The sequence below is a fragment of the Zeugodacus cucurbitae genome, chromosome 6 (genome assembly GCF_028554725.1).
Source record: "Zeugodacus cucurbitae isolate PBARC_wt_2022May chromosome 6, idZeuCucr1.2, whole genome shotgun sequence".
Taxonomy (NCBI): domain Eukaryota; kingdom Metazoa; phylum Arthropoda; class Insecta; order Diptera; family Tephritidae; genus Zeugodacus; species Zeugodacus cucurbitae.
Genome location: NC_071671.1, coordinates 16,717,648 through 16,732,413, shown reverse-complemented (window position 1 = coordinate 16,732,413; position 14,766 = coordinate 16,717,648). Strand labels below are relative to the sequence as shown.

Sequence of the window (14,766 nt, the reverse complement as noted above, 5' to 3'; positions counted from 1 at the left end):
ACGTAAAACATGCAATAGCTGATTGGGGAATGGGCTCGAGCTGAAAGAGGTGTACTGGTTAGTAAAGTCGAACGTAGCGTCGAGTGGTGCGTGTTGCACCCAAACAGCGGTTGCCACTTCCTTCCGTTCACTCGCTGTGCGCAATGTCGAGGACAACACTGCGACGAACGATGGCGAGAGGACGGTGGACGAACGAGCTGGTTTTGGGTGAACGGGCTGATGTGGAACGGACTGGTTGGTGTTGAACGGACGTGAGTGTACAAAAGTGTGGGTCTCTGCGGAAGAGCACCGCTTAAGAAAGGTGAGTGTTATGGCAGAACGGACGTACTTACATGGCTCGGCTGTAGCAGCCAAGTGTCGAACACAGACACTTCGCTGTGAAAGCTAGATGTGGAAGGTGAGATGGCGAGCATATTCCAGCGGCTTTGGGCATTTTAAATGCGATGCAATGGAAGCAAATAACAAATTGCTGCTGTTAAATATACAATAAGGCTTAAGAATTATAGGCATGCCACCATTACGACTAGCGAGTGCCTGCCGCACCCCAAAAGCGGTGGCAAGCCAAGAATTATGCAGTAGCAAATTTGACACAAATGAAGCGCGCGAGCTAACTAAATAGTCCAGGAAGAACTTGACGACGATCTACCGCACAGTGCAGTGCATGCTGACGGCGAGCTCCTGTCAGCTCAGCCATCACACAACAGACGACTCAGTCAAGCAAACCGCTAGAACGACGTGACAGCGTCGAGTCGCCGACCTTGTGCGTGCACTGTCGCCATAAGTTACTTTGATGTTATGTTCCCTCTCTCTTCCTTTTTCGCAGCCACTGTCGTAATCATTACGTTGAGCGACGCCGAACTCGGTGCGATTATACCGGAACCTAACAGCCGGACGAACCGGAAACGATACAGCAAACCGTTGCTGTTACTCCAGCAGCTGGTCGGTGGAGAAGCCTCGTACGACCACGTCCGACCGCACGACTAGCAAGCAGTTCAGTGAAAATCAAAACCGCAAAAAGTGTATTGGACGGAAGCTTCGTGGTGCTTGGGGTTATCAATTCAGGGGATAAGGGTTTTTATAAGTGTGCTAAGCTGTGTAAGGGTGTGTTAGTTTAATTTAACAATAAAGTTGTAAGGTTGTGAGATTAAAAGAACTGTGTGCACAGGAGCGTGGGCAGGTGAAAGCCTGCGAAGGGGAGAGTGGTGTGTGTAAGTAAAGAAATTCTAATCACTTTGGTTGGTGCGTTTCCAAGCGATTTATATTACGTTTAGCCTTTGCCTGAAAACCGCAGAAATTAATTTGTTAGAGTTGTTTGTTTTTGTTGTAGACGTCGCATGGTGTTTGTGGATTACTGAAGGTGGTTGGAGCTCTTGTCACCTTCGTTATTTCAGATATTTGCACAAGTAGCATTAACTGCAGTGGACAAAGTGAATGATTTTAAGTCAAAGAAGACTGAAACCTTCAGGATTTGTTGAGGTCTACACTTTCTTCTCGAAGTTATGGTATGAAATATGAAAAAAGCTTTAGATCCTTCCGCATGGAATCAGCTATTTGAAGTTGATTGACGAACATCGTAGCCAAGTTTTTGATTATTCTACCCATCGACACTAAGCTTAATTAACCGCTAAAATTGAACTTTCAGTCCCGAAAGTTTTATTCCACGTGAGAAACTTTGGTTTTCAATACTCAGGGTACTCATTCGACGCACTTTCATATCCAATATTGAACGATCTGAAACAGCGTTCTCGATCTTTAGGTCATTGTAGACAATGCCTTGCTAAAAGGACTTCTCAGATAAAAAGTTGAAGTTGTATTTATGTTAGTTCTAAGTAACTCACAGTTACCTTTTGTAGAAAATACTGAGAATATTTTAATTTCCATGGGCATCATATCAATCGGTCCTACCTAAGCCCTTTTCCGACCTTTGCAATCACTTCCACACCCAAACAATTACTTGTAGTTCCATCATCACGCCACACCAAAGCTTTGCATTTCGAATGTTTCTTTTTATTTTAAAATTCATAATATTCCCTTGAAGCTTCATAAACTTGCATACTTGCGCTAGAGACTTGCAACGTGCTCCAGAGACAGCACAGCCGCCAACAACACCAGCAGACAAACACACTCCAACAATGCCAGTTCCAATTAAATATTCAAGAATTCACCACAAAACTTCAGTGTGAAGTGGCGGCATTTCGTACGCTGCAAAATGCTGTAGATGATGAAGTAGAAGAATTTCCTTACATTACGCCAAACAATGAGAAGTTGAGATGTAGTTTTTGTGCAAAATCTACCTTTTGTATCGAGTTTATGAAGTTTCCTTTTTAATTGTACCGTTATTTTACTTACTAAATGTTTGCATTTTGTTGTTCGGCTTTTGCTGTTTTCGTTGTTGTTATAAGTGTAGAAATTTCCAAGTGCTTTCATTGATTGAAATTTCTATAAACTCCCTGAAAGTCTTGTGGAATTATGCAAAGCAAAGGGGTAAATTGTTTAAAAATAATACTTTGGTGTTGCATTGCGGTGCGAAACCCATTGAAGACGGAGGGTGGGAGAATAATGTATTGTTAGTAGTAAGAAATTATTCGAGTTGGTTAAATTGGAAAGTCGAAACTGTTGCCTTTATAAATATTTATGAAATAGGAAATATGAATATAAAAGGTATTGTTTAGCAATTAAAGCTTTGTGGAATTGTTTCATCAGAAGATGGTTATATGCTATGTATATGATTATATCTGTGGCAATATATTATAACATAATAAGTAAAATTAATTCAAAATCTATTTGAGGTCATATTCGGGATCACCTTCTTGCAATGCACATTTCAATCCAATACGCTTAAAAATTCTTCGCTTTTAGAAAAAGTTATCACAGTTTATTTTTCAACTTTAATCCTTCTGATTTTTATTCGGATTTTACTCGTAATTATTTCGCATCATTGACAGCGCCATCTGTTTGAAATTCATTGGACAAAGTGAATGATTTGAAGTCAAGGAAGGCTGAGATCTTCAGGAATTGTTGAGGTCTACACTTTCTTCTCGAAGTTATGATCAAGGTGTTGTGATAAATCCGAGAGCTTTAGAAATAAACTCCGAATATCCACTTGATCTTTCCACTTCTTTCCTAAGGCTTCCGATAGTTTCAGATTCTTCCGCATGGAGTCAGTTCTGTTGGTTGACGTCTTCCGGACGTCGTAGCCATGTTGTTATAATGTAAGATATCCAAATATATATATCTATGGTAGAGAAAAACTTTGATTACCTTTGGTTTCTAACAAGGCCTATAGGGTCATTTTGAAATAGCACAGAGAGATCGATCGGCAATTTCATTCAATTTTACGAAATGTTTAAAGTCGTAGACTGTATTCTCCTTTTCTGATAAAACTGTTTTTCTAGAAGAGACCAATACATTTAAAACCTACTATAGATTGTTGAAAATTTAAATAAATCTTTTTAATGATAGAGGTAAGCTACGATAGCACGAATATCGATCCCTATTAGAAAACAGCTGCCTGATGTCGAAAAGAGTTTCAAAGCAGCTTTAGCAAATACACCATTACTATCGTCGAGGTCTCTGAGGCTTATTTATGACCCTTCTTTAAGTAACATATCGCCAAACAGATCTATTGTGTTTTTTGCGTAAAAAACATAGAAAGCACCAGACCAAAAAAGAAGAGCACGCTTTAAATCTTGATCGTTACTGGTTTGAGTTCGGAAGTCACAGAGCACCAAAGCAAACTTTCACTGTAAAACAATTCTTGACCCCGTCCTATGAGTACTTTTTAAAAAGAAATTTTATAAAATTAGGGGCTTGAATCAAAAAGTCGTAAGATGAGACCAGGAATTTCTGATTTCTGATTGGAACGTAATCTAGACGGTTTCCTAAATTTATATGATATGTTTTTGACGGTTATACCGAGATATCGCACATTTAAAACATCCTCATTTGAATAGCAGATCTGATATCTGTTCCATGGTTAAGAAGTCCTATTGACTCATGATATCCTTTCCCACGTTGCTTTTCATAAATTCCTTATCTGGTTGTTATCTGGAAGCGAATAGGTTTGGGTTTAAAGAATATAAGACTAACAGTTAACCTTAAGTAATATGATAATCATAACTAATAATAATATATTCTGCCTCTCTTTATAAGGTTCTATGAGAAGATCTCATTTCGTTGCGAAGACGACTGTGGAAGAGTCCTGCAATAGATCTTAAGAAATAATATATTAATTTGGTCTCAATTTTGCTCATCGCGCTAACTTACGGTACTGAGAAACACGGTTATTTGAAAGACACTCCGCATTTAAGCAAACAACGGTGATTGTGAACACTTCCATAAGCAAAGCTATGCTCTAATCACACTTTAATAAAATACACTACAACAATTTTCAATGAACTACAATGCAAAATTTCAAGAAAACAACAACAATAATACCAGTAAACACGATTTTAGGCAAACAAACGATTTTGATTTTTCTAGAAAAGTTTCCAGTGAAACTACAGTACAAATAAACAAACAAAAGCGATTTCACAGGCAGTTTCGCTTACAAACAAACATAACAACAACAACAAAAAGTATTTACATGTTAAAATTCAAGTGCAGAGTAAATCTCACTTGCCCTACAAGGCAGCGACGGCGGCGCCAACTCGTTTAAGGCGGGAATTAGACTGTGTAATGCCAGCCTTAACCAACCATACTATATGCAGTTAAGTTGCACACAATCACACACACACTCACACACATAATGCACATATGCATGTAATCGTAGCATAAAATTGGGCGCAAAGCGAGCAGACTTTCTTAACTAACATTAGCTGCCGCAAAGAGTGTGCAGAAGTAGTGGAGGCGTGTAAATGCAAATGTTGAACACAATTAAATGGCGCCCAAGATGGTGAAGCCGAAGCATAGCCAAACATGCTGGAGTCCGAAGAGGAAATGGCGTTGCATGCCACCACAAGAGTTTTAGACGCGCGCATTTAACATTTAGCGTTTGCTGTTGTTGTTATTGTATTTGTTGTTATTACTGTTGTTACTGTTCTTGTTGTTGCTATTATGTAGTTATTAGCATAGCTGCCGCAACCATTACAGCAGCCCGCCACACACATTTAATACATCGAAGACGCGTTTGCCGACGGCGCTCGTTTGCAACGAATTTGTTTGTGAAATTATTTCGAGCAGCGCCATCCATGGAATTCCAAAAGCGTGCATGCTAACACACTTGGCTATATATGAAGTCATATGGATCAGATGGTTTCTAGGAAATCTTTCATTGCTGTACAAAATCATATGAGCTCTGGCGATCTGAGTTGGGTAGTGAAATCAATATGCAATTCGTTGATAGTAACTGTAAACTTATCTGATAAAGCTGAGAGGTTTCAAAGTATTAAGTACCATACTACGAAAGGATCTTTAAATCCTCTTATAGAAGCGGTAGGTGGAAATTCCTTAAGTGAAACGAAAACATCAGAAGAAATCTCAATCCATCAAATTTCTATCCAATACTTAATACGCTCAGTCAGTTTTAATCATAGTCGTCCCGAGACTTTCTGTTTTTCTTTGTAAGTACTCGTACTAGAGAATTATTGAGAACTCAAGACTGTAATTAAAATCGTTTCTTCCAACTTAATAGTATCTCCTTGAGGAAGAGAAATTTAATACAGGGCTTCGAACTTTGCAAAGGAAATATATAGTTTTTCTACCGGATCCCGATCCTGTTTAAATATATTCATAATCTTCTAAAAAATAATACTGCTCTTTCATAGAAGATTGGTCTTTGACCAAAGGTCATTCATTATTTCAATTTATGGTATACTGTTCAAAAAGTTCCAAGTGTTAAGACTGAATAATTGGCCATTGTTCAAACGAAGTCCAGATTATCACTGATCTAGAAAAAGCTCTTACCGATTAGTGAACTAAAATTTTATCGAACCATTGTGGTTTATTTGGATCCTTCTCATTACAACTGATTTGCCAAGTAATGTCTTACCTTCTTGTATTGTGTTAAGAAGACGTTTTTTCGGAAACGATCGTTAGATTTCGAAGAAATATTTAAAAAGAACTAAAATTTAAACTCCTAAGTAATAGCTCGAGTTCAATCGGTTCGATATTTGGTTCTATGACTTGAACGATCGCTCAGTTGAGTTGGAGTTGAGAGAGGCTTCTAAAATGTTTAATACCTGTCTTACTAAGTACCTCCAGCTGGTCCGAACTCAGGGTCTTTAAACGAAGAGCTTACAGACTCCTAGGCTTAGTCAGCTTTGAACGAAGGATTTCTAGAAAGGAGAAACTCCAGAAAATCTGTATCTCTTGAGATCACGATTCGCACTGGGTATCCATGGATATTATTACGATTTTACACCCTCCCACCTCGTCTAATTTTCCCTCACCCTGCCCGCCATGCATGCCAACTATTTCTGCTTACATGTTTGTGCGCTTAGAGAGGAAATCCATAGTGAGACTCGAGCGCCATTGTATGGATAACGAGCGCGACAGAGTTGATGGCTTACAAATTGGCGTGCCACGCCACTTCGACTACAACAAAAGCAACAGCAACAACAATAATTACTGGGCATGTTCGTGCATGTAAATGTAATGCGTACAACAAACATGCGAGCGACAGTAGTCGGAATTACGACTCTAATACCAATTTGCCAATGCCGCATTTACGCGCTGCCGCAAGGTGGCGCTCGCGCATGCAGCAATTTGGCAATGTTAAGCGCTCGTATGACAGTGTGTGATGGCATGTGCCAATGGCTGTTGTTGCTTGACGCATGATTGCAAGGCGAAAGGAGGCTATTAGAATGAGAGAGAGAACGAGTCACGTAAAGTGAGTGTGAGATGGAGGCGGCCGAATTGATGTGGAGAAAGTGTAGAACGCGCTTGGCATAGTTGTTGGGCGCAAGATTGCTTTAAGTTGTAATTTAATGCATCCGCACGCGCAAGCAGACACACCAACACATATGTACATACATATGTGAATATTCATAAAATGCAAATTCGCCGTCACACGCACGCACGCATGCAACGCTGCAGGTTTTGGCAGGCTCTTCGACTTGTAGTCATATGTGTGTGTATGTGGTTTTCTCTCTATTTGGTTGCATGGTAAGAATTTAATTCAATAAATAGTTGTGGCGTCACAACTCAAAATATACCTCCTTCGTGCTGTCGTTCGCTTCGCTTCTACCCTTTATCATATCATAGGCGAACTGCGAACTGTCGAAAGTTTTGATTTCAGTTTTATTTTGCAAGTTCTTTTTCCTCTTCGTTTCTAGTTATCACTGCTGCAGTTTGCCGGGTTAATTTCAGTCTCGCGGCACAATTAAAACTTTTGACGTGACTGTAGCGACGCAGAGATTTGATTGCGCGATTTTGACTGCGTCGTGGCATAATGCAATTAGAATTACGTTTTTTATGCAGCAAAATTAATTTTTGTTGAAAACAAATTAAAAATTTTGGAATCTGAAAAAATATATTTTCTGTTAAAGTTTAACCCCTAAAAGGTCAAAATTTGGTTACAGTTGGTATATATTTTAGATTTAGATTACCTTGAAATTGGTTACAACTTTTAAAATAGTTGTTCTCAAGGTGTAACTTTCGATTTTAACCTACAAAGGTGACTTAACCCGCTAACAACAGTTTGGGGCATAACTGGCATAACTTCTTGACTGGCGTAGACACCGTTACGCGGTTATAGCCGAGTGCAAAACAGCGCGCCACGTACCCCTCCTTCTGGCTGTTTGGCGCCAATTGCTTATACCAAGCGAAGCCAGGTCCCTCTCCATCTGGTCCTTCCATCGGAGTGGAGGTCTCCCTCTTCCTCGGCTTCCACTAGCGGGTACTGCATCGAATACTTTCAGAGCTGGAGCACTTTCATCCATTCGAACAACATGACCTAGCCAGCGTAGCCGCTGTCTTTTTATTCGCTAGACTATGTCTATGTCATCGAATAACACATACAGCTCATCGTTCCATCGTCTGCGGTATTCGCCGTTGCCAATGTTTAAGGGACCATAAATCTTCCGCAAAACCTTTCTCTAGAAAACTCCTAGTGCCGTCTCATCGGATGTTGACATCGTCCACGCTTCTGCACCGTAAAATAGGACGGGAATGATGAGAGACTTGTAGAGTTTGGTTTTTGTTCGTCGAGAGAGGACATTACTTTTCAATTGCCTACTTAGTCCATAGCTCTTTTGTCTACTAAGTCTAAATTTGCAGAGCAGGAGTTATTTACTCCGCGATGCCTTGTACTCAAATCCAGTAACGTATTATCCAATGATGCCTTAATTAAAGCTAGCAGTGCTATATTATAGACATTTAAGTCGTACAGTAGATCTTAAGAAAGCTGCGATTGCAGGGTCATAATATTACCAAAAATCTTATTTATTGTTCGATTTGGAACATATTCAAAATAAGAGATAATAAAAAAACTGTCAGATGTCGGTAATGTATATTCATTAAAAAATAATATTTTTGGCCTCAGATTAAACTTTTGTCTAGATATGAAAAAGTTCCAATAGATGGCGCTAGAGTAGAATTATTACAAAAATGTATCAATACGGTACTATATTGCTCAGGTGATAGCTTTGATGAACTTTAAGGGGTTAGGTAGATTTCAGAAGCTAAAAACAAGGGTATTTTTATTTATTTTTATATATAATCAAATATCTATCTTAAGAAGAAATGCTATTGATTGGAACCAGTCTGGACAGAGGCGACTTGGCAGATCTGCTCATACCTGGAGAAGGCAGTTGGACGCTGACCCCAGACCCACAGGAAAAAATTGTAGCGAAATAAAGCGTACGGCATGTGACAGAAATGGTTTTAACTGTTTTACTGAGGCCCTATGCTCCTTGCAGAAGTAGCAGGAACTAATATAATATATATATATATTTCATTTAAACAATTCATCACCTCAAAGATACATATTTAAACAGTATTTTGAGAAATTTCAATATAAGAATTCCGAAAACTCAACCGTGGCACCTCATCTCCCATGAGATGTGTAAAAAAGGTATTGCCGTGGACATCATAACTCATGATTGGTTCATCAACAATAAACCAAAAATACTAGGGTAGTACATGGATAAATCTAGTTAATGAACCAAGGAAAAAATAAAATTTTGATCTTTCAATTTTTCACTAAATTTTAACCGTACACTCACTTTTTTGGTCAAATTTCTGTCATATATTGGCTCGAAAAAAAATAGTTGTAATTAAAATAAATAAAAGTCCTTTGTTCATTAGCTAGATAATGTTATTTCAAAGAAGTGTGCAAATTTATATCGAGAAATCGTGTCCACCGACTTACAAAACTGAGTTTTGAGATAAAGGCATTTAAAGTTTTACATTCATACTGACGTGGCCTGATGGGCACAACTCCCAATAATCTCTTGGAATATTACTCGGATTGATTTGCTATTTTTGGTTACTAAATTTTTTTTCACAATTTGAAAATTTTGAAACCCACCTCTCGGAGAACGGTCATTATTTATCATTTATGTAGATATATTGTTAAGAGAAGGGTCGTGATAGGCTATCGGGTACCATTTTACTATCAACGGGCATTGGCCACATTTAAATATAAATGACGAGAAGACAATGTATAAACAATTCTACCAAAAAGGAATTTTTGTGAATTTTGAATACTAGAAATCTTCATTTATCCTTTCTTCTTATCCAAAACGGCCACAAGGGTTATGCATAATAAAGTAAAATAACAGAAGGAAACCGCAGCTTATAAATTTGTTTTGTTAATTTCTTGGTATTCTGCATGAAGTAGACCCGCTAAGCCGGCACATAAACAAATTAATTTATTACAAACTCGCTGCAGTGTTAAAAAAATTATCATAAAATATAGAAATTAAAAGAATTTGTGCAAAATGGAGAAAGCATTGCTGGGTTGAAAGGGGTTAAAGCATAAAACAACAACGAAAACGAAAAAAAGGTATCGTGATTATAACAGAATCTGTGTTTATTTGCCAAGCATTAGCGCCGCTGGGCAGTACGTGATGCCACTTGCCCTTTTCGAGATTTTTTTCCATGAATTTTCGCAGCATAAGTAGAACTTACAAACACAAAATTCTTCTTTAATATTTGCTGTTACCACTGAGCACATAAATTTCAATCAAGCAAAGTAAAGTCAAATAAAGTAAAAGCGGAAATAGTCGAGCAATAAAGCGCGCCACAAAGGTAAAAATGTTTGCTTTTCGTTATATATACACATACATCGTATATGTGTTAGTGTATGTATGTGTTTGTAAGTGTTTGCTTTGTGTGCAGCTGTGTATGTATTTTAAATATAATTGCGCGCAACGCTTTTGGGTGCCACAAACGCTAATGCAACCTTACTTGCCGTTAATATCAATTAAAGCTGTCGGGCTGACTGAATGCACTTACACATACAAACATACACCCATATATGCAATACACTCTTAGAAAGAAAAGGAGGCAAGCAAGTGAAAGTAGACAGGTAGTTGGGGTAGAATTTTTAATGCTTGGTTTAATTAAAATAAAATTAAATTTAGAGAAACGGGTAAATGAGAAAAAATTATATATGAAAAAAAATTAAATTTATTTAAGTCAAAAAACTTATTTATTCAAAGATAATATATTTGAAATAACAAATAATTACTTTCAAAACAAACTGAGAGCTATTAATAAATCATTTATTACTGAATTATTCGCTTAATAATAGTTTGAGCGCCATTTAATTTTAATACTGACACAAATATAACGGTACAACTAACGATAAAAACGGTACGGTCTGTATCACTTATTTTCAAACTGATTTAGACTCAAAATAGTAAAATTAAATACTTTTTATCTAATCATTACAGTTCTCCCCCGTACTTAGCGTCTGCCATTGCCCCAATTCAAGTAAATATCATCCATGCCAAAACCAAATCATAGTCCCCCCCCCCCACAAAAAAACACCTGCCATTGTCAAGTATGCCAAAATTCTAAAATTTGCACAAAGTGTGTCTCACATATACACCCACCTACACTTTTAATTATAATCAGTTTACTAATCAGCACAAAAGTATGCTACGAAAAAGTATTTAAATATGGCAAATTGGGTCACCGAAACAAAGCTAAACATTTTGTTGCAAAAAAATAATCTTGTTTTCACTAAATAGTGCTTTAGTAGCCAACGAGTGGCATTGATTGCCAAGTGTTTTGATTAGCTAACTAGTTCAAGGTTTACGAGTATGTGGCAGATTTAAAGTTAAACAATAGTTGTGGGAATGAAGGCACTTTATTTGAATGAGAATTATTTGAAAACGAGCAAACGTTTTTAATACTTTTTTATGAAAAAACTATTCCTTGTAAATTACAGTTGAACTTGAAAGGTGAAAGTCTGAAATTTCAATTTATTTGTGCATTTTTATCCAAACACATATTACACATTACATTCACATTATTATTTACATAATCTTAAGCATATATGAATATTACATTTTATAGCTAGAACTTTTTCAACCACAGTTTGTGAGTCTTCTTTAGAGCGAAGTTACTAAAAAGCAATAAGAACTCTAAGGACAAATCAAAAGCTTCAGTTGAGAGAATCTCAAATATTGATATTGTCTGGTTAAAATACAATGCTATCATTCTAGATATATGTATATAAACGAAGCTTGATATCTAAATAATTAATTTTTACAACTTTTTGTTCAATTTCAGAACTGTGACGACTGTAACTGCGAAAACAGGTAAGTCTTGATCTCTATATATAAAAAATTCCTCTAAAATTAAAAAAAAAATGTTCTAAGTATCATATCTCGTCACTTTAATTATGTTTAATTAGTTCAGATAACAATCCATGAAACTTACTCTCTGTAGTAGATTTAGTAACTGGAAATTTGGATTATAACCAAGTTGTCTAATACTAAATGTAAAACACTTTTAATTTGCCAATTATGATAATTTCGACAATTAATGAATTGCTCAATTAGTATGTAATTAGCAATGATAAAATAAATCGACGCAAAGTAAGGTTCCATGGAAAAAGCAAATATAAAATTAAAACACATATCAAATTGCTGTCAAGTGTTAATATTATTAGCTAAATAATATACTATTGAAAAAACAAATAAAGTTAAGTAATATCTTAATTACCTAATTGAGTTGTTAGAATATGGTATTAGAATATTTATAAATATTAATAATATTTTCCAACTCTAAGTAAAGTAGATCTAACTTGATTCAAGAGATTCATTTATTTAATTTTCTTTAAGCCTCGATTCATTCAATCTTTTATACGAAACTCTTCGAATTAAGTTAATTATTAAAAATTAGCATAATGCTTGAATCCATACCACAAATGTGACTGTGATATAATTTCTCTTCTAAATAAATTGCTTAAATTTTAAATATATTTTAATGCTCGAATTGGTGAAATATTCTGAAAAATATATTATTAATTTTGATCCTTCAGTTGGCTCCCTGAAGAATATCTAGGAGATCTTTTAACAAATGATTAAAATACTTTGTGCGAGTGTGCATTGTAGGATTAAATGAAATGATATATTATAATCTGAATTTATTAAACAATTCCGAAACTTACACCACAACCCTCGCTTATACTCAAGCTTCCTATTCTATCCAATCAGCAGTTTGAGCAGCAGAAAGTAAAACTGGCAGTGTTATGTAAAGCAGCAGCGGAATGGGTTGACATGTTGGCGTCTCGAAACTTCACAACAGCACACAATGTCTGTTAAATATTTCATGCAATAGACATACATACATATATTATGTATTCAGAAAGACACTCTCGCATTTGCTTGTAAGCATATTTTCTTATTAGAAATATGTACTTGAACGTGCAATATGTGCGTATATGCAGAAACAGGACATCCTTGGCGTCACCGCCATCGGTTGAGTATGTGAGTCAATGTTTCGTCTTGCTTGTAATTCGTAAGAGCAGCAATGTGTGGCTCCAGTTTGTCTGCCGGTTTGAGTGAGTATGAAAAAGTTTAACACGAAAAAATTTCACGCATTCGGTGTGGCATGAGGTCGACAGTTTTGCAAGGTGGCGGATTGAAAATATTGAGTTGTATTTTTTTTCAATCCTAGATGGAGATTTAACCAACTTCAATTTGCAGTAAAATTATTTAAATTTTCGAAAATTTTACCTTATTTGAAATCAAGTACTAAGGACGGTCAACTTCTTCGGGTAATTTCCGCAGTCCGGTTGATATCTGACGACTGTTTTTAGACAGATTCGAGTTAGCTGTACATATTGGAGAAACTCTCCAGAGAAGCGGATATTCGGTGCCGACATATTTTGTCATTTTTTTTTCGTGGAACTCTCGAATTCACTGATTGAATTATTCTAAAAATACCAAAATAATTTCGGTTCTGATTAAGTGAGTAGTACATTTTTAAAACGGCTATAGCTTTAACCAACAAGAACAACCCTGAATGTAATTTAAGATGCGCTGCAAACCTCATAGGCAAACTTTTCGACCACGACTTCGTTGCATTTTTCTACCAAACAAAAATAGATTTCCCCTCCTTTCGACGTATACAAAACTAACAAAACAAACACATATACAATTGAGTGGAAGAAAAAGTTTCCGCATCGCATCTCTAACTGCTAAATTTTGCACAATGAAATCTTAAGCGCTCCCTGGGGCACATAATTCAAGGTAACGTGCCACATCACTTGCAGCCACACACATGTCGGCAAAGCTGGGGCGTTGCGCTGCGACAGCGATATGCGCGCCAAAAAGACACTCAACTTACAAACAGCCGCACCAAATGGGTAACAACCCTCACTAATTTTCGGATATTCGCACATCACTCCTTGGGTTAGCTCATGTAAATTGTTGCACTATCAGCATTTACCTGCATGCGGCGCTTCTTCAAGTTGGGATGTCGGAGTGGGTAGAATTTGCAAAAATATGATGTATAAAACTCGTAACTCTTGTCCCCACGCCTTTTGCACTCATTGCTATTTCTGGGGTATGCAATTTGTCGATATAGCGTTAAAGTTTCAAACTTGCCAGCATCGATTGAACTGAGCGGAACGCATCTGGATTTTCATATGTGTGCTTCCACAGAATTATACACATTAGAGTGAACTAGTAAGCTTTTTCATACGTTAAACTCCCCGAACCGATAGTAGAGACTCAGTAGTCGACACTACACTGCCCAGTTTGCCGACACTTCTTCTCTCCTCATGACTTTCTTTCTTTAATGGACTTTTTAAGATTGTTCGAAGTTTCGTAGTAAAATAAACTGGGTTCAGTCGAAAACTTCATTCATCAACAAACAACTATCTGTCCAACAAAATTCTAATGAAATAGTTTGTCGGGATTATTGTTTGTCTGACATTACTGGAATCTGAAATAATCAAGAAGTATGACCTGATCCCAAACTGGATTCATATATGTTGAGTGAAGGAAAAGTCCTCCATTCAATAAATTTTCCAGACTTGGTTCCACGCTATTGCTTTTAGACAAAACTAGATTCGTAGAACGGGTCTTAGAAGATCCTTGCGAAAATAAATTCATTGATCCACCCTTCGCTGATCCATCAACGCTTTGTTCTGCAGTGTTTTTCAATGTTCATTGGTTTCGTCGATTGGCAAATTTGACCGGAAGTTGAAATTATATCTGCGCACCCATATACTCTACACACAAGAAAGTTTGTGTAAATAATATGGTGCATGCCACAATCGACATTCGTTCGTATTTATTGGAGTGCACGTGCATGCAATGGAATTTGTACAGGGTGTCTATAAAATATGAAGGAAGAATGGCT

At 36.9% G+C, this 14,766-nt stretch overlaps 1 long non-coding RNA gene across 1 annotated transcript in view; it reads left to right on the top strand.

Annotated features, from left to right (window-relative positions):
- LOC128922780 (uncharacterized) overlaps positions 1-14,766 on the top strand; it is a 139,368-nt gene that overhangs the window by 81,551 nt on the left and 43,051 nt on the right. The window contains exon 4 of the long non-coding RNA XR_008471964.1: positions 11,683-11,711. This is a non-coding gene — a long non-coding RNA (uncharacterized LOC128922780). The remainder of the gene's footprint in view (positions 1-11,682; positions 11,712-14,766) is intronic.